Raw genomic sequence first — 18,649 nt, 5'->3', positions numbered from 1 at the left:
ACACACCATATGAACTAACACACACACACACGCACACACACACTTAGATGTTAGCACACACACAAACACCAAATATTGGCTGTGCTTTCATCACAGTTTGTGCATGTGTTGCGGTGTGTGTTTTCCACCTGGTGTTAGTGTTTGTTAGTGTCTCTGGTCACTCTAGTGTCTAGTAGCAAGTTAGGCAGAGCCAGAGAGGAGAGGTGGGCTGGGGGAGGGGCTGAGGGAGGAGTTGTGAATACCAAACCGCTCTGCCACTGGCTGTGAGAGAGGGGGTGGGCTCTGCTCAGGGTGGGCTGGGCGGCGTGGGGGGAGGGGCCACCACTGCTGTGGCAGTCTATCCCCCCCACGGCAGCTGGGAACAGAGCATGCCGAGACACAGTAGCCAAGTCTGGGAGCAGGACCAAGAGAGAAACACCGAGAGAGAGTGAGAGAGAGTGAGAGAGAGAGAGAGAGAGGTAAACAGCCACAGCAAGACTGCGCTGGAAAGCATAAACCAGGACAATTCTCCCTTTCCTCTCTCTCTCGTGAGCCATGCGTGCATCTGTGTGTGAGCACCCGCGCTGGTGACGCTGGAGAGTTGCTGTGCGTGGTGTGTGGGAGTGCTCACTCCTGACAGGAGTTGTGGGGGGAATCTGTCCACAGCGCTTGAGCTTGGGATCGGAGATCTGTGCTCTGTGGAAGCCCTTCTTTCAGCTTGCTACTGAGTGTGTGAATGTGTGTGTACGTGTGTGTGTTTTTCTGTTCGAGCTTGATCGGCTTCCTGCACACGCTTGACAATGAGATTAGACCTGCGCAGTGATTTTTCCGACGGAGTTTTCTCATCGTGCCAGAGCTGATCTCTCGCGTGCTGCTGAGCTGCACCTGGAGCGTGCACACCTGGCTGTGAGCCTTCCAAGTGAACGAGCCAAGTGGATGACAACAACTCCAAACCAAAAACACAAACATTTAAAGTCTTTACCTCTTTACCAAAGGATATTTTTCTGATTTTTGATTCCTGCCAAAAACAAACAAGATTTCTCCACTGAACTGTGGGGAGAAAACTCTAGATTGCAACTGGAGAAAACAAGACACCAACTAACTACATGAGAGGTGAGGCAATATACTTTTACTCCTCCTAATACAACTTTCAAAAGTACCAGACTGGTGTCTATAAACAAATGATAGAAAATGTGTTCTAAGTGCACTGTAGCTATTATTGCTTTGCAGAAGGGAATCACTGGGTAAGATTTCACAGGAGGACTTGAGCGTGAGTGTGAGCGTACTCTTCATGGAGCCACTGGCATGGTTTCTGGGAATGTCCGTACCGAGAACAGATTGGCAGCACAGTTGGAGTGAGCCCCTGAGCTGCTTTAAAGCTGTAATATTTCTGCATGTGTCCTTGAAACAAAACAGTGGGCAGATGTCATGTGAAGAGGGAATTTCAGTTACTCAAAACGGGCAGCTTTTTTTGGTTTCAGGATCCGATGCGTGTTTGTCGGTGTGCGTGTGCGTGTACTGGAGGGCGCATGTGACTGAGCTCTGGGGGCTCTGGAAAGGTTACTGCTAATTAAACTGCATTCTTTTCCGCTGAAGCACATAATGTAGGGCTCCCCCCGTTGTCCCTGGAGCAGCTGTTCCTCGCTGGGCTCCAAACGCGGGTCTCTCTCTCTGCTCCTGCTCCCACGCCTGGGCTCCGGTGCATCCTTAGCAATCTCACACACCTCAAAGTTGAAGTCAAAGCTGGCATTTAACGTCACACAGTGTGTGTGTGTGTGTGTGTGTGTGTGTGTGTGTGTGTGTGTGTGTGTGTGTGCGTGTGTGTGTGTGTGTGTGTGTGTGTGTGTGTGTGTGGTGTGTGTGTTGTTGTATCAGACAAGTCTCCATAGCAGCCCTTGTTGCTGTGTCCATTTCTTTTGGCCATTATCACACCTCCCTGCTTCCCGTTGCGCCCTTATTTGATGCTTTTACTTGGTGAAATTTGATCCATTCTCTTCTAACTCCATTTTACTGCCTCACTGTTGCAGGTGCATCTGGGAGTAGCCACAAAGGTTAATATTTACACCCTCAGGTGCGGCGGGCAGCCAGAGATATTTACATATTAAACACCACGGGACACAGCTCTCCCCCTGTAACTCATTTCCCAGGTAACCCCTGTGCAAGGCAGAATGATGTACGAGCAGAGGGAGGAGAGGAAGAGCAAGAGGAAGAGAGAGGGCGTGGGGGAGTTTGAAAACGATGACCATGGCCATATAGGGAGCTCTGCCCCCTGTGGATGCTGAGGTTGATTAGTGTGACATAGTTTTGTTTAAGAGGGCCTTAAGGAAGGGAGAGAAATCTGCTTAGATGAACGTTCACATACACAGTAGTAAGCCACAGCTGCTGCAGCTCATCCCCAAAACAGACAGTAATATATATATATATATATATTTTTTTTTTTATATATATATATATATATATATATATATATATATCAATATACAGCACAGTACGGGAGGCCCCGGTGAACTTTTGCTTAAGTGGTTAGGCCCTTTCAGAGTTAATTAAACCTTGGGTAAGAGTCTTAAACTCCTGTTTGTGTGTGTGTGTGTGTGTGTGTGTGTGTGTGTGCACATGCGCTCATGGCCAACGATGACCAGGTTGCAGCTCTCTGGCCCCCTGACCTGAGCACACACACACACACACACACACACACACACACACACACACACACACACACACAAGGCAGACTGAGCGACAGATGGCCTTCCCCTAATCAGAGGGAGAAAAAGAGATTTGGACAGAGAAAGAGGAAAGATGTGGAGAGGGGGAGAGAGAGAGAGAGGGGAGAGAGAAAGAAAGAGGGAGAAAGAGAAAGGGGGAGAGGTTCTGGATTCCAACCTGTTTCTGTCTGCTTCCCCTCTTACATTTTGCGACATCTCTGCCGCTGCCTCCTTGTCTTGCTCTCAGTTTCACTTTGCCTGCTGGCCCAAAGTCATCTATACTGTCTCACGTTAATGTGAATGAACTGTTACACTGAACCACTATTCTCTTCACGGGTGAAATCTCTTCGTTACACTCGTGGATGCTTCTGAAAGACGCCCAGCCTTCCACACACACATGCACACACACACACACACACACACACACACACACAAAACACACACACACACAAACACACACATACTCCACCAGCCTCGGGGTGTGCAGACTCTTAATTCTAATGGATTCTCCATGCGTTCCCCTCTGACGGAGTCGTGTGTGTGATTAGGAGGACACACACAATGAGAAATAAAGAACCTGTTTACCTGAATGAGCCTGCGCACTGCTGTGGGACTCTAATGGAAAGGCTGGCCACAGGGCCCCTACTGCTAATATCATCACTGGCCTTATGTGTAGAGATGAGCCATGCAACGTCACCGCCTCCACAGCCCTGCTGAGCAACTGGCCAGGTCACGCGGAGTCATCGCGGGTATTAATAATAAAACAAGAATTGGGGGGGAAAATCCTGCTTATTTCTGTGTATTGGAAAAGCGTAATTTCCCACACAGCGGAGCGTTTAAGGGGCTGAAGTGGTTTGAAGCTGTCAGAGGCGTTACGCAACGCCATGCTGGAAGATGGAAATCAATATGCGGCGAGTTGCTGGACCAACTTTCCGCCCACATGCATCTGTGACTTCAGTGTTTGGGCCCCGCACACACACACACACACACACACACACACACGTACACACACACACACACACACACACACACACACACACGTGATCCTGGCTCAGCTCTGCGTGGATCTCCGCACCAACGGAGGGGTCAAGAACGCAAGCAGGCAGCTTCCATCCACTCACTGTACACCAGTGAATCTTCCCTCCAGAACTGAATCCTATTTTTGTGCTTAATAAAAAGCACTGTGTGCAAATAAATAGGGAGTGTGTGCTCGGATGGATGTATGAAGAGTGGGAGTGACGTGTGAGAACAACTAATTACATAAAGAGCCAGGCCAAGTGCTGTTGATTGATGATGGCTCGCTGTTTTGTTTGTCCAGTTCGGTGATTACTCCTCGCTCCAGCCATTTGCTGTGATTTACAGAGAGCTGGAGACCTGGGATGGGCAGTTACAGGCGTGACTCAAACTCGCTGACGGAGGATCACACTTTTATAGTGGCTTTATACAGCAGTCTGCGTGATTTAAAGGCCACACTTAAAGTGCATGTCGCTGTTGTTACATGTGCAATTATTTCATTAGACAGCTGGGTTGTTGGTGTTGGCATGTGATGCACTGGCGTTGGGCTGCGATGGGCCATGGCCGAGATGAAAAATGGGGAAACAGTGCTTTGGATTAAATATTTAGATAAACTTTAGCATGAAATATTTAGGCCCTAACCGCTTTTGTTCCCTCACGGTACAAGAAAGTGACATCAAGCTAGACCAGAAATCTTGTCGGTACAACGCGTTCACTCTGACTTTCATTTAACATTGATGCAACATTGTGTGCACTTGACACAAAATACTTCCCGGAGTGCTCGCCACTGCTCACTGAGTTTGAGTAGATTTCCGTACGGCACAACAGCACATAATTGCACAGGGGCACAAACAAGCAAATGCCTCATCAAATCGCTCACGCTGTCTCGCATCTGTGTGAAGAACCAGCAAAACGCTGGACAAACAGTGGAGATAAAAAAGGCTGATTCTAACTATGTCCATCAACCTATTCAAGCCACATCCACCCAACAAGCCACGGAGAAAATGAGAATGTGTTAGCCTGTCCAGTATGACCTCTCGTCGGCTTTCTTCTTTTCTCATGACCCCTTGTCCTCCTCTTGAGTTTAAACAGGAGCAGGGTGGAATGGCAGGGGCAGGTTGGGGGTGGGGCTACTGTGGTATGACCAGTGGTGGAGCTGCACCGTGGACCAGAGTCTAGAGAGACCAGTGGCTAAGGTCAAGGCTTTTGTCTCTGAGAGGTGTGACAACCTTTTGTGTTGAGTTGATATGTATGCATTGAGTGAGCAGGGGGGATGGGAGCGCTGAACTGCTCTAGGTACCGTCTCTAATGCTCCAAACATGGTGCATTCACCCCCCCGAAACCCTGTACAGGCTTGCAGTGTTATCTTTCAAAGCCACATTCCTTTAATACATCAGAACAGCAGCATTAGACAGGATTATTCATCACTTCTAGGGAGACGCACCTATACTTAGCTTGCTTCATTTTCCTCGTCATCGACTAGCAGATGAGGAATGAAGATGGTCTTCTCAGGAGGAGACTCGTGGGGCATGGAGAGATGTTTCCCTTGGTGGAACTTTAGAAGGAATTGGGATTGAACCATCATGGCTGAGAAAAAGGCCCTTTGGTTTCCTGAGGAGCTGCCTATTAGCTATTATTGCTACTTTGTGCTTACTGTATATGGCTGTGTTAAATAATGTCTCAGCCTGGGAGGACTGCTCGCTGTATAGTTTAGTAATCCAGCACTTTGGATGCTGACAGTTAGAGACACAAATACACATAAAAGATTTGCACATGCTCTCTTCCTCTCTTTCTCTCTCTCTCTCTCTCTCTCTCTCTCACACACACACACACACACTTTTTCTCTCTCTCTTTAATAATGTATGGTCTCCACTGCCCACTCTGGTTTATGTGAAATGGTTGACCCCTTTACTCAAAGCCTCTCTGATCTGAGGCGTGGTTTCTTCCTACCATCTGTCCCACTGATTGCTTGACAGGTAGACTCGGGTCGTGGTGACAAACCAGCAGACATGTTGCTGACTAAGGCCACGGTGACAAGCTGAGAGAGAGGGAAATAAGGGGAGCAAAGAAGGGTCGTGAGAGGGAGAGGAAATCGAATATGCCATAATGTTGTGAAGAGCAGCTGCTCTCTGCACGGGTGCGACCACTGTTTTAAAGCTCAGTAGTTCTGGGGGGAATGATGGCTTTATGAGTGTTTACATGCCAGGGGTATTAAGGAAGTGGCTGGGTTTGACTCTGCGGATGCGGGAGTTGCCAGGGAATGATGTGGATTAAAGCAGGAGATTTGTGTTACTCTCACCTCATCCTCTCAGCCCCAGCTCCGTTGGCCTCTTCACTGCTTTGTTTCATCCCTTTCCTTGACAGCTTCCGTGCTTAATCCAGAGAATGTTCCTGAACGTTCCAGCAACATGCCTTCGTCATTCACAGCGCACATCAAAACTGCTGTGTTTTGGAGGACTGTGGGGGTCAGCAGAGCTCTGAAATAGAAGCCTCCTCTGTAACGCACCTCAAAGGGAATCAGCAGACAGCGTCTGAACTCGAGAAACTATAAATGGCAGAACAAGCGGACTGTGTGAAATGTGTGTGTGTGTGTGTGTGTGTGTGTGTGTGTGTGTGTGGGTACGTGTAGGTGTGTGTGTGTGTGTGTGTGTGTGTGGGTACGTGGAGGTGTGGTGTGTGTGTGTGTGTGTGTGTGTGTGTGTGTGTGTGTGTGTGTGTGTGTGTGTGTAAGTGTGTAGCGCACGTTGTGGATGTTGTGTGGTACTGTGGCGCAAACATGCAGCACTATTAATCTGCGTCCATGCATTATTCAGGCCTCATTTTGCCCACTGCTGAGGAATCAGTGCCTGGGGTGAGCGGTGGGTGGAGGACTGGAGATCTGAGGGGAACGTCTGCCTCTCGCTCTACCCCATCTGTGTCTGTGTCTGTGTCTGTGTCTGTGTCTGCCGTCTCTGTCTGCTGCCTTCTTTGTCAGTCATGTCATCACTGGAAGAAGGAGAGGGAGGAGCGGAGTGCCTTCAGTTTCTGAAATTCTCTTTGTGCCGAGACACTCCTCATGTTTAGTAGATAAGGCCTGGGCTGGGATTCTGACGCACAGCACTGCTACTCAGGATTTCAAAAAGCCAAGATACTTGTAACTATGTTATGTTTTGGCATCATTTTAATCAAATCCAATTATCAGCTACAATAAATTAAGACAAGTTCACCCATGTTTTCCCTTTATGACATATCAGTCGTCTGAACAGGGAAACACACGCAATTACCCTGGTTATACCTGAGATTATTCTATGAAGGAGGTGCAAAAATCAGATCAATTCATTGAGACAGTCCCTCTTTGTTTTATCCAGCAAGAAAAATCAATGGTCTTTGTCATCTGCGCTTATCTGTCCAGAGCGGCTCTCAGGACACAGCTTTATTGCCTCTCTCGTGGCCTACACGGACGTGGAGAGAGGGGAACTCGTGGTAAAAGAGTGATAAAACTCAATAATCTCTCCATCTTGCCGCATTATGGCCGGTGGCAACACGGAGAAAGGCAGCCTAATTAACTCTAAGTAGCCGTTATGACCGCATAGATCTCCTTAAATGGAAGCACTAATGGCTACTGGGCGCTGATCTAATTTAGCCATTAGAAGCTGATGGAATTGCATTTTGAGAACCAAAGGAGGGCATGTAGAGAGTGAGTGTAGGCTGGGAGTGGGAGTGCGGATAAACAACACAGCACAACACAAAAGGACAACAGACAGACAGACAAAGTGAGAGACAGAGAAAGCAGGTCCATTTTATGTAGGAGATATTAGAGTAGTCTGGGTGTAGTGGTGTTCGCTCTTGTCTCACTGAAACTCTACATGAGGTCCATTGACAGTGGAATGACCAAAAAAGGACCTAGGAGCATCACCTGGGCGTTACGCAAAAGAGTCAGAGCCCTCAAAATAGGATTCTGAGGTTGCTAGGCAAACGGAGATGTAGCCGGCTATTATTCCTGCTGCACGAATTGCTTAATATAATTTGATCTCAAAAAATGTAATGAAGGAAAGAAAACAGCTGTTACATAAACATATTCACTAGGAATAGTTTTGTAGTATTAGTAGTTTTGGGGCAACATGGTAGATATAGACAGAGACGCCCCACTAATTGACGTTTAAGTTTTGTGTGAGTGTGACTGCCGAAGTAAACACACTCTCACTATCTCAAACCGCCTGACCACAGTGCCACCTGTCAGGCATTCCTCAGTCGTAACACCTGCCTCGCCACTGGACCTCCCGGGTGTGTGCTTACTTAGCACTCTGAGCCTGGTGCTGTCCCTGACCACACACACACACACACACACACACACACAGGGGTACAATGTGAGAAGTCCATAACAGAGCGATACAAGCATGCCAACATCACTTGTGATGAATGTCAAGACCTTCTGAATCACTTCCAGTTCTTCTGTGCATTGTAAGTGCACACTTGACAGATAACAACAGTCTCTCTCTCTCTCTCTCTCTGTGTGTGTGTGTGTGTGTGTGTGTGTGTGTGTGTGTGTGTGTGTGTGTGTGTAGAGAAAGAGGGAGAGAGAGTCAAATACTGTCATGAGTCGCATTAGCACCGATCAGATTCTAATCTTAGTTTTGTTCTCGTGTTTTATTTGGAATTGAATTATGAGGGAAGAAGATGGAAAGATGTAAGTTAATGGTGCAGAAAGGAACACAGTTATGTTATTAACCCTGCAGTCACTCCTGAAAGAAGAACACCATTATCTAATGATGTGGTTATTCTGCTCCATGGCTATGTCTATTGTTTGTTGTTTTGCAGTGCGCATTCAAGCGTGTGTGTGTGTGTGTGTGTGTGTGTGTGTGTGTGTGTGTGTATGTGTGTGTGTGTGTGTGTGTGCATGTCCAAATTGGGGTTGTGGGTTGTGGGGACCGATGCCTTTCCAGCGATCTACTGTTCCCTTTTTCTGATTCATTTCCCGACACACATTAACCATTTTTCTGCTGAGACGAGCAGTGAGTTGACAACAGCTCTCTGGTCTGGAGTAATATACTATCCCCTCTCCACCCCCACCCCCACCCGTTGTTTCCCAACCTCATTCAGGGCCAGTATGTTGCTTATCTGATTATAAGTCATGTTTACATGACCTCTTTTTTCTCTAACGTATTCCGTTGTGTGGTTGCTAAGACGGAGAGCGTGCTCGGGCATATAGCGCTGTTATGCCTGGCAGAGCAGCCGTGTAAACACCTGAGGGAGAGAGAGCTTTTTGTGTCTGTGGCTGCTACTGAGCATCAAGGAGTGGAGAGAGAGAGAGAGAGAGGGAGAGAGAGACAGAGATGATAGCTGGACAGGTGATGGACTGATGTAATGGAAGGTTGAAACTGGCTCATTGACAGGTTGACTTTCTCATCAATGACGAGGCCATTTGGAAAGATTTCTAATCTAAATAGGCAAAGTTCACTCTGCCCATCAATACACACACACACACACACACAAATACACACAGATACAGCAAACACACGCACACACACACACACACACACACACATACAGACACACACACACACACACACACACACACACACATGCATGAGTATGCGGAGCGGCACATTCCTAAAGGATGCGTCCCCAGGGAGATAGACGGAGTGTCCTCTCTCTCACAGCCCCTCCCCCCCCAGAAGGCCTGCTCTCCCCCAGGTCTCCTGGCCATTCCATTACAGCCCACTCTGCCCCTGTAATCACAAAACGCCTCAGCCATTTGGACACAAACAGGGGTGTCAGCACAACAATTAAGAGCTGAGGGATGGGGGAGGACAACAAAAGCCCCCCAGCACCCCCCGCAGCCCTGTGGTCAGGCGTTCCCGTTAATGTGGGTGTCTGCTGGGAAATATCCTCATGCTCCCCTGGTCTCACTCTGGAGGTGGCGGTGGTGGTTGGGGGGAGTTGGGGAGCAAGGATGGAATTTTCCAGAGCCGTTAAAGGCTGTTTAGGGTTTGTTTTTTGTTGTTTGGGGCTGCGTTGCACCAACACAGACAGGGGCATGACATTTGCATGAGATCTGACTTTTTTATGGGTGCTGTGGAGGGGCCCCCACCAAAACTATGTTGTGTGCTTTAAAAATGGCTGCTATGCTCAGGCAGCTTTGCTTTGCTCCCAGAGTCCATTTGTGGTAGCTATCTGAGCACACACAGAGCAAGGCTGGTGGTGGATGTTTGTGTGTGTGCGGGGGGGTGGGCAGACGCAAGGGGATTAAACCTCAAAGAAAGTAAAAAACCCTGCAACAAACAAGGGCCTGTTTCAGACTGGTGCGGTCCAGAGCAGCACTGACCTTAAGTACCAGCTTCCATAATATGAGATAAATCAAGATGGACAAACGGAATGGGCCGCTGTGTCGGCTCTGCTGGTGGAAGCCCGTGTCAGCAGACCAGTAGGTGACCAGTGCAGAGGTGGCTGGTGGCTGAAAAACTCTGCATGGCTTTTGAGACTTGCAACACTGCTCCAAATGTCACCTCAGCTCCATAGTAACCACGGTACTTCTCCATGTCCTTCACTGATCTCACACTGAATGTTCCCTCTGTGTGTGTTTCTCTTTCCCATTGCAGGTTTAGAGGACAGAGAGGCTTATCACTGACCTTCCACCTTCAGCCGTGATCCAAACAAATTACTATTTCCCTGCCCTCCCACCTTCTCTTCATCTGCTGACTTTCAGGAGGCGTCCTGGTAAGACATGGTTCCACATGTTTTGTTTGCTTTTTTCTTATCATTCAGATTGCTATGATATCACAGTAGTACCTTTTGTAAACATGTTAGTATGGACCATTAGGTGCAGCTGAGTGCTACAGAGGAGTAGCATTAACAGTAATACTAGTGGTTAAGTGTGCTAAAGACTAAATTACAGACTGGGAAAATCTCACTGCTAGAAAATGAAAACATCTGCCTGGAAGCCAACACTCTTCTTATCACATACCTACACTGTTAGGTATGCTTGTAATTCGAAAGGAAAATATGTTATCGGGTACTCAGCTGTCAACCAGATCTACCATGAATGTTATGCTACATTAATATAGAAGTGGTAAATGTCAATGCTGTTGCCTATTGAACCCCTGCTTTATTAGACACAGACTCTGTAGTTATCTGGCAGTTATTTATCAAACTGCTGTTAATCAAACTTAACCCTGTGTGAGGGCTATTGTTTACCTGGCACTTGGCACCCCTTGGCTCCAGTATGGCTGAGAGATGGCCTGGGGCAGCAGGGAAAGTGTGGACTGCAGTGACCCGGGACAGGGGCCAGGGGTCAGGAAGGCAGTGCAGGGTGTGAGGCCAGAAGGGCCAGGCGAGGCAGGTCAGTGTGGGCCTCTGGCCCCCGGCTCCGCAGGGGCCGCCAATGCTATTACAGTGCCAACCTCCCAGCCTCCAGCCACCGACCCCACACCCCTGACCCACGTGTCAGCTGGCTGATTGGCTCTCCCACAGAGATTCGTTTGTGTGTGTGTGTGTGTGTGTGTGTGTGTGTGTGTGTGTGTGTGTGTGTGTGAGATAGATAGAGAGAGGAAGAGAGAGAGAGAGAGAGGGGAGAGCTGCTGACCACACACACCCAGGGCGACAGTGTGACTTTGCACAAAAGTTGAAATCTTGTGTTCAGAGGAACTCTACCAAATGTCAAAACAAAGTTAAACCCTTCCACAGTCCTTTTAACCATATCTGCCACCAAGCGACATCTGTGTCCCCTACCAGACGTTCTTTAGGGCCAGCTTGCTCTGATCCCCTCTTCTCCACTACACCACAGGTTGGTGGGCTTGGGGATATTCCTCCGTGCTAGAGGCAACTGATTGCTTTTTTATGGTGTGAATAGAAGAATTGAGGACTTGGAAGCGTGTCCCAAGGCTGCGCATCACCTCTGAGAGCTGTTCTAGATAAGGAGGAGTGGTGCTGAGGCCTTCTTCTGAATAATCTGTGCAGCAAATCACAATGCACTGAAGAGCTGTGAAGGAGAATAATAATAAAAAAAACAATCTTTTGTCTACCGAGGAGGCTTCTTGGGGCTACAGATTGCTGTATTTTACCCAGCCGTGCTTCTTGAGACAAGTGTCCCCATAGCTCTTAGCTGTGCTTGAAGGTGAGGATTTGGAGGAGGAGGGGTGGGATTGGGAGAAGGAGAGGGGGTATATGAGGGTAGGAGAGTGTTCGAGTTGGCTGGCAAATTGTTCTCCAATCTGGACTGGGTGCTTGAGTTGAATGCACTCTTCCTGTGCTTTTATCACCTCCTGAACCCTCCTGTTCAGCCACATCCCCAACAGAAGCTCTCCCGCACTCCTCACTGAGTTGGCCTCAGATGAACTTTTTTCCCATCCTCCCGGTTTCCCTTTTCTGCAGCAGTACTTTATCATTGCAGGGCTTACAGACTGCACTTGGAATCCAGTGGCCTGGAGTACAGCTTAGATCAATTGCAAGGAAGTTAAAACTGAGAGCTTTACCCGACTCATTTTAGTTTTGGTAACTTTGCTTAGTTTTTTTGTGCTATAACTGTGTTATTCATACTTTAGTGTATCTGAGAAAAAACACCATATATCCACAATTCATGTACATTTTATGTAACTATGTAGTATGTAGGTTCTCATTTTTGCACCAGACATAGATGTTGTAGCTGCAAATTAAATATAATTTTCATTTCATTACTGTCCTGCATTTGATTTGATTTCATTGATTTGTCATGCAAATTTGCAGTGTCAACAATATTCCTTTCTGTTGTTCTGTTGTAGGTGTGGTAGCCAATTTTAAATAATCAACCATTTATGTGTGTCATTGTTCATAAACAAATTTCTTTGGGTGAAGGAGTAGCCTAACTGACCAGTAATGTGGTGCACCATGTGCTGTGTTGTACTCATATGTGCTGTGTGGATGGAAATGGTGGAGGATGAGCACTAACTGTTGCTATGGATGCATGAGTGTTGTGCAAGGAATTTGCTATACTATACAGAGATGTTGCAATTGATTATTTCTGGGAGAACAAAGATCTGTAGGTAAAAGGGTTTGTAAGTATTCAATATATATTTGCGTAATGCCTCTGTTTGTGTATCTGTAATCTGTATCAGTGACCCGATGGTAATCGTTTGCTTGCACAATCTGTGTGTTGAAAAATCTTTTCTGTCAGTTGTTTTCTCAAAAACTGTATTGACCTTTAAGTAGAAAAGTCCTTGTTTATGTAAGCGGCCTTTCACAAGTCTGTACCTCCGATCCGCAGTCTCTTAAGGGGTGAATGGACTGTCAAAATGCGTCTTTTAAAAGTTTTAAAGTGCCTCCCTGTGGTGTTTTAAAACAACATGTCGGCTCACCTTGATAAACAAGATATCTGCTTGCCTCTATAACTCACTGATGTGTAGAGAGCACTGGGTCAGAGAGGATAGCAACACAGAGGTGATAAATAGACCTGCTAATCAATTACTACATCTGTCATTTAAAAAGGAGAAAAAATAGTTAATCATATCGTTTTCCTAAATATTTTGTAATTGTTTTTAATAAAGCTAAAATGTATATGTGCTCAAACTGACTTTGCACATTCACTGGGTAACAGGGTAGACTGGTTATATTACCCGAATCACTTACCGGTAGACAAAGGATGCCATGCAGGGTGTATGGAAGTACATTTGTCCACAAAGCTACTTAAAAACAGAGAGCAGTGTGGGATGAGTGGTCAGTCTTAGTCAGACACTAGCCTGGCTCCTTTGGCCTTGCATAGGACATTGTGTTGAATAATAGGCCGATGGGCCGTCAGCCTGCAGGGCTCAATACAAATGGAAAGTGTCGTTCTATTGGGAGGCACCAGAGTGAGCTAATAGGGACACATTCTGTCCTGTTGTCATACATGTAGCCCTTGACCCCATGGTGATGCAGGTGGAGAGAGTGTGAAACCCCCCCAAAACCCCCTCACACACACACACACACACACACACACACACACACACACACACACACACACAGTAGCAGGCAGCTGGAGTTGCTGTTACAGGCGCTGATTGTGTGGAGGGTGCTGGGACAGACAGGTGGTCGTTGGGGCCAGATCTGCTATGAGTTCTGGCAGCAGTGGTGTTCACCTCTGATAGCCCCTGACCCTGAGAGCAGGACCAGAGCAGCATGTTAAACAGGAGACGCGCTGATGAAAGTGATAGGCCTAATTAGTTCTGGAGGAGCAGTGTTTAAGATAGCTTCTGTTTCAGGCCAGAGCATCCATGTGCCGCATTCTAACTTGGTTACTTTGTGTGACCACTCTGAAACCTGAAGCCCTTCTTCACTTGAAATCCGTTCCATTAAACCTGTCTGTTTTACATTTCGCTCACTGCTGCTGTAGGCTACATTAGTATGTGATAATTAAATATTCTTTTGGATGCTTACCAGACATGAGCACATCATAAGATGTAGGTAGATACTCTATTTTTAATGCAATTAGTCATGGGTTGGGTGACATTTTATTACAGATTTCTTAGACGTGTTATGACCTATGCTAGAATGTCAGATCATCCTGAATTTAGTAAAAGCTGTTTTTCATTTAGCTGCATATATTTGCAGGTCTTCTTGGCATCGCTGTGCCGCGTAGGCTACTGCGTCCAGAGGGCAGATGGTGTACTCATATCCACGAGCACTCAAAGCCTGGCCATTAGGTAGCTCTTTTTTTCCTGGACACTGCTGGGAAATGGAGGGAGCTCTGCTCGGCTCGGCTCAAATAGCCCATCTGGAGTATGAAAGACGTTGGGGTTGGCAGGGCTTAGCGCTCTCGCTCACCACTGGACCCACCTTTCCTGCGCTGCTTAAAACGCCTGTCAAAACTAAACAAGTTGTCGCTCTGCATTAGCCGTGCGTCACTTTCCGCCCTCATGCCTCCGTCCCTGAGTGGTCACTCATCATTCTGGCGCTCACTCATCCTCGGCCAGTGACTCTGCCGTCCACGTGGCGCTACTCCTTGTGCTCGCCACGGTGCCGCATGCTAAATCAACCTGGCGACCATTCTTAGATCTCGTCACCATGGTGACCCGTCCCCCCGGTAACTGGGCTGCGCAGGTCCAGCAGTCGTGTTTCCTGCTGGTCCGACAGGCCCCGTGTGATCCACCAGCCTGTGTCGCAGCGCACACACACGCACACACACACACACACACACAGAGAGAGAGAGAGAGAGAGAAGATTACTGTGTTTACCCACTGTTACCTTACTGCTGACCCATGTCACATTGTAGGTCACAATCTGTTTGTTTTTCCTTTTTTTTCTGTCACGGAGTACGGCGCCCCTGGTGATCGGTAAAGCCCTCCAAAAGCCAATTAAAATTGTAAATCTAGCACGGACCGAGTGTGTGCGCGTACGTGTGTGTGTGTGTGTGTGTGTGTGTGTGTGTGCAGACGGGGGGGATAAATCTGCACCAGCTCAGCGTGGGACGGCACAGAGGGAAAAGGAACAGGTGACAAGAAACCCAATCCCTCCCCCTCCCACTCTCTCAGTGGAAGTAGGCTGTCTCATTCCCAAGGGCCCAGAAGGGAACCTCCCGCACCCCCCACCACCCCGTCCCACCCCACCCCACTCCCCTATCCAGTGTTGCTATCTGGGTTTAACGCTCAGAGGCAACAGCGTGAACTTTGACCCTGTAACGAGACAGCAGCCAGAGGTGTTAACTCATCAGTCGGTCGCTCTGGTCACTGTTATGGACAGGTATGCACGCAGCCAAGAATACCCTGCACTGGCACAGAAAATGGGGCTTTTGTTGGAGAGAGCTACATTTAAAAACAGCCACACACACACACACACACACACACACACACACACACACACACACACACACACACACACACACACACACACACAGACACACACACACACACACACACACACACACACACACACACACACACACACACACACACACACACACACACACACACACACACACACACACACACACACACACACACACACACACACACACACACACACACAGACTCAAGTGCACACAGTCCCTGTTAATGATCTCAGCCAGTGGATAGTCGCTGCATTCCCCCTGTCCCGTCTTTTGTCATGCAGTGATTTAGTCCTGAAAGGTAACACCCGCCCCCCCAGGCCCCACCCCTGACTCCTACACATCCCCCTCCCCACCCCACCCCACCTTACCCTAGCCTACCCACACCTCTCTGTTCATTTGTCTGTGTCCCCCACGCCTGTCATCACATAAGAGGATAGAGGACATTCAATACAGGTCCAAGAAAGACTGTCAGAAGGGGAGAAAAAAAAGGTAAGAAATAGAAAAAGAGAGAGAAAGATAAAGGAAGGGGAAAATAAAGAGAGAGAGAGAGAGAGAGAGAGAGAGAGAGAGAGGGCTGTGGGGGCTAAAGAGCTGAAATCAGTGCTTTTCTCTGGCTGGATGGAAGGAAGGAAGGTGGAGGGAGTGTGTTTACCAAGAAGGTTCTTGAGGATTCATGTCAGTCAGGGCCAAGTCAGCAGCAGCAGCAGCAGAGCACTCCCTCAGGAGGCGAACTAAAAACACGATAAACAGCCTCGCACGCTGAGGAAAGAGTTGGAAGAAGCAGGGGAAGAAGATAGCAAAAGTAAAGAGAGAGAGAAAGAGAGAGGGAAGGAGTGAGGCGCACTGTGAAAGAGAGTGTGCAAAGCTTTGATCCTTTTCCTTGGACTCCAACCTGCCAAGGCATGCTACACTAAAAGCGAAGGGGAAAGGGGAGGAGTTGGCTTTCAGTCTCTGGCTCTGTTTCAGTCATACACACACACACACACACACACACACACACACACATGCGTGCACGCATATGCACACACACACAGGTAGAGAGGAGTTCAAAGTTCGCTGCCGCAGGATTTTATCGACTAGGAGATCCCAGGCAAGTCTGCCTGAGTAACTCCATTCAGCATTCAAAGCTCCCGTCAAACGCACCCCGCTCACCGCCCTGCGGGCCGGACGCACACGCAGGGGAGAGAGACAGACAGACAGACAGACAGACAGAGCCCTGGCCCTTGTCACGGAGGCACAGATAAGTATGTACCCTCCTTTCTCCTGGGCTCTCAATGCCGCCTTTGTGTCCATATGCAGGTTTGGGCTGTGATCTCTGGTCCGCTTTGATCGGCTATTTTCTCTGACTCTACCTATTATCATCATTGTCCACCTCATGTGCTCTGAATCACTAAAGGCTTTGCCTGTGCTCCTGAAGGCATATGAAATCATTGTTGTGTGTGTGAATAGGTGTGTGCATGTGATGTGTATATGTGTGTGTGTGCGTGTGTATATTCATTTCCTCTTGTTATGTGTAAACATTCTGTGATAAAACCCTAGCTGCGAACCTTAAATTCAGTTCTTGGGTCTTTTTTCCTGTCTTGCACAGTCCTGGGCTTTTACTAGGTATCCAAGTAATACCAGGTTTTGGCTATGTAGGTCAGAGAGCTGACGTACGCGGTAAATGCTTGCACAATGTCGGCACTGCTCAGTTTACTCAGCTGATCCAACAGCTAAATAAATCTAAAGAGCAGTTTACTCCTCACTGGGGACTAGGGAGATACCCATGCCAGGATGCTTGAGTTTACTGCCAGGATGATGCACTGAAAGATCTAACACAAACATTAGTGTGAGTGTATTTATAATCGACTTAATTCAGTCACCATACTCATTTAGTCTTTGAATTGGAGGAGTGCTCTGCAAAACAGAGACACACCTGCATGCTCTTGTTTGCTCTGTAGTTCACTGATGTGTGTTTGATGGGTACTCTCCAGCCAACACGGGGTGGGTAGTTATTGTTGGTGACAAAACACAGGGCAAAGTGCGTTGTGTGTATGCACTGAAAATGAATGCTTCATCCCACCCATTTGATAGAGGACTGAACCGAAAAAACTTGCCTCTTGCAACATCAATTTAAGGTCTGACTTGATGAAGGTAGGCTTTTTTAAAGCCAATTCAGCTTCAATTTATTTCTTCCCTGATTAACCAAGGAAACAACTTCTCTGTCTGATTATCCATTTCCAAACAATTACTCTTCATATTGTGAAGCACTTGTGGAGTTAGTCGAGTAGAAGCACATCACTTCTTTTGGAAGTCTTTTTGGAAGAACTATTTAAATGGTTGTTCTGTGTGTGTGTGTGTGTGTGTGTGTGTGTGTGTGTGTGGGGGGGGGGGTCTCCTCTGTGGCAGTGGTGGTGCGGACGTACACACACAGATTTACAGCACACGCACACACACGCACGTGCACGCACACACACACACACACACACACACACACACACACACAGCTCTCTAGCCTTAAATCTGAGTCCACTCATGGGACATGTATGGTGACTGGTTGGTGGGGCGGGGGGATGGAGGGTTATAAAAATGGGACATTTTCATGTTGGTCTGCCTTCCTGATTGCTTTGCCATCTGGATGTGTATGGATATATATGCCTTTGGTCTAAGCCTCTTGGAGACGTGCCCGCGAAAGCTGTTTTCACATGGGAGTTGGAAAATGACAGCTTCCACTAGTGGATGAACTCTGTTAAGTTAAGCAAAGTTTTATTTTCATTTTATTTTTATTTAAAGAGGGCTTTGGAGTTTTTAATAATGTGCAGCTGTAACTTGTGTGAAGAGCCGCCTTTCTCTCTCCATCTTTTTTTTTACTTCTTTCCCTCCCTCCCTCTCTCTCTCTCCCTCCCTCTCTCTCTCTCTCTCTCTCTCTCTCTCTCCCTCTGTAGTGCTGTAGACTGGTTCTGGTGGAGGGGTCGGGGGACTGGCAGACGCCTGAGAGATAGAAGCTTATTTGTGGCGTTGGAGAAGGAGGAGGGGGGAGGGTGGAAGATTAGCTGGCTTTGGGCCTCAAAGGGACAAGCAGACCATGTGAAGGGATATTAAGAAAAGAGAGAGTAGAGAAAAAGAGTACAGTGTTTTTGAAGATTACCACCATAAAGCTCCGAGTATCAGACCCAGGAAACAGACTTAAAAAACTGACTCCTCCAAGTGATGTGTCATG

The 18,649-nt window shown here is 47.7% G+C and overlaps 1 long non-coding RNA gene across 1 annotated transcript in view; it reads left to right on the top strand.

Annotated features, from left to right (window-relative positions):
* The first annotated feature begins 381 nt into the window (after window positions 1-381).
* Window positions 382-18,649, top strand: part of LOC125307426 — a 22,705-nt gene continuing 4,437 nt past the window's right edge. Inside the window, exons 1-2 of the long non-coding RNA XR_007195716.1 lie at window positions 382-1,092; window positions 10,274-10,391. This is a non-coding gene — a long non-coding RNA (uncharacterized LOC125307426). The remainder of the gene's footprint in view (window positions 1,093-10,273; window positions 10,392-18,649) is intronic.

The sequence above is a fragment of the Alosa alosa genome, chromosome 14 (genome assembly GCF_017589495.1).
Source record: "Alosa alosa isolate M-15738 ecotype Scorff River chromosome 14, AALO_Geno_1.1, whole genome shotgun sequence".
Taxonomy (NCBI): domain Eukaryota; kingdom Metazoa; phylum Chordata; class Actinopteri; order Clupeiformes; family Clupeidae; genus Alosa; species Alosa alosa.
This window is presented reverse-complemented; position numbering and strand designations above follow the sequence as displayed.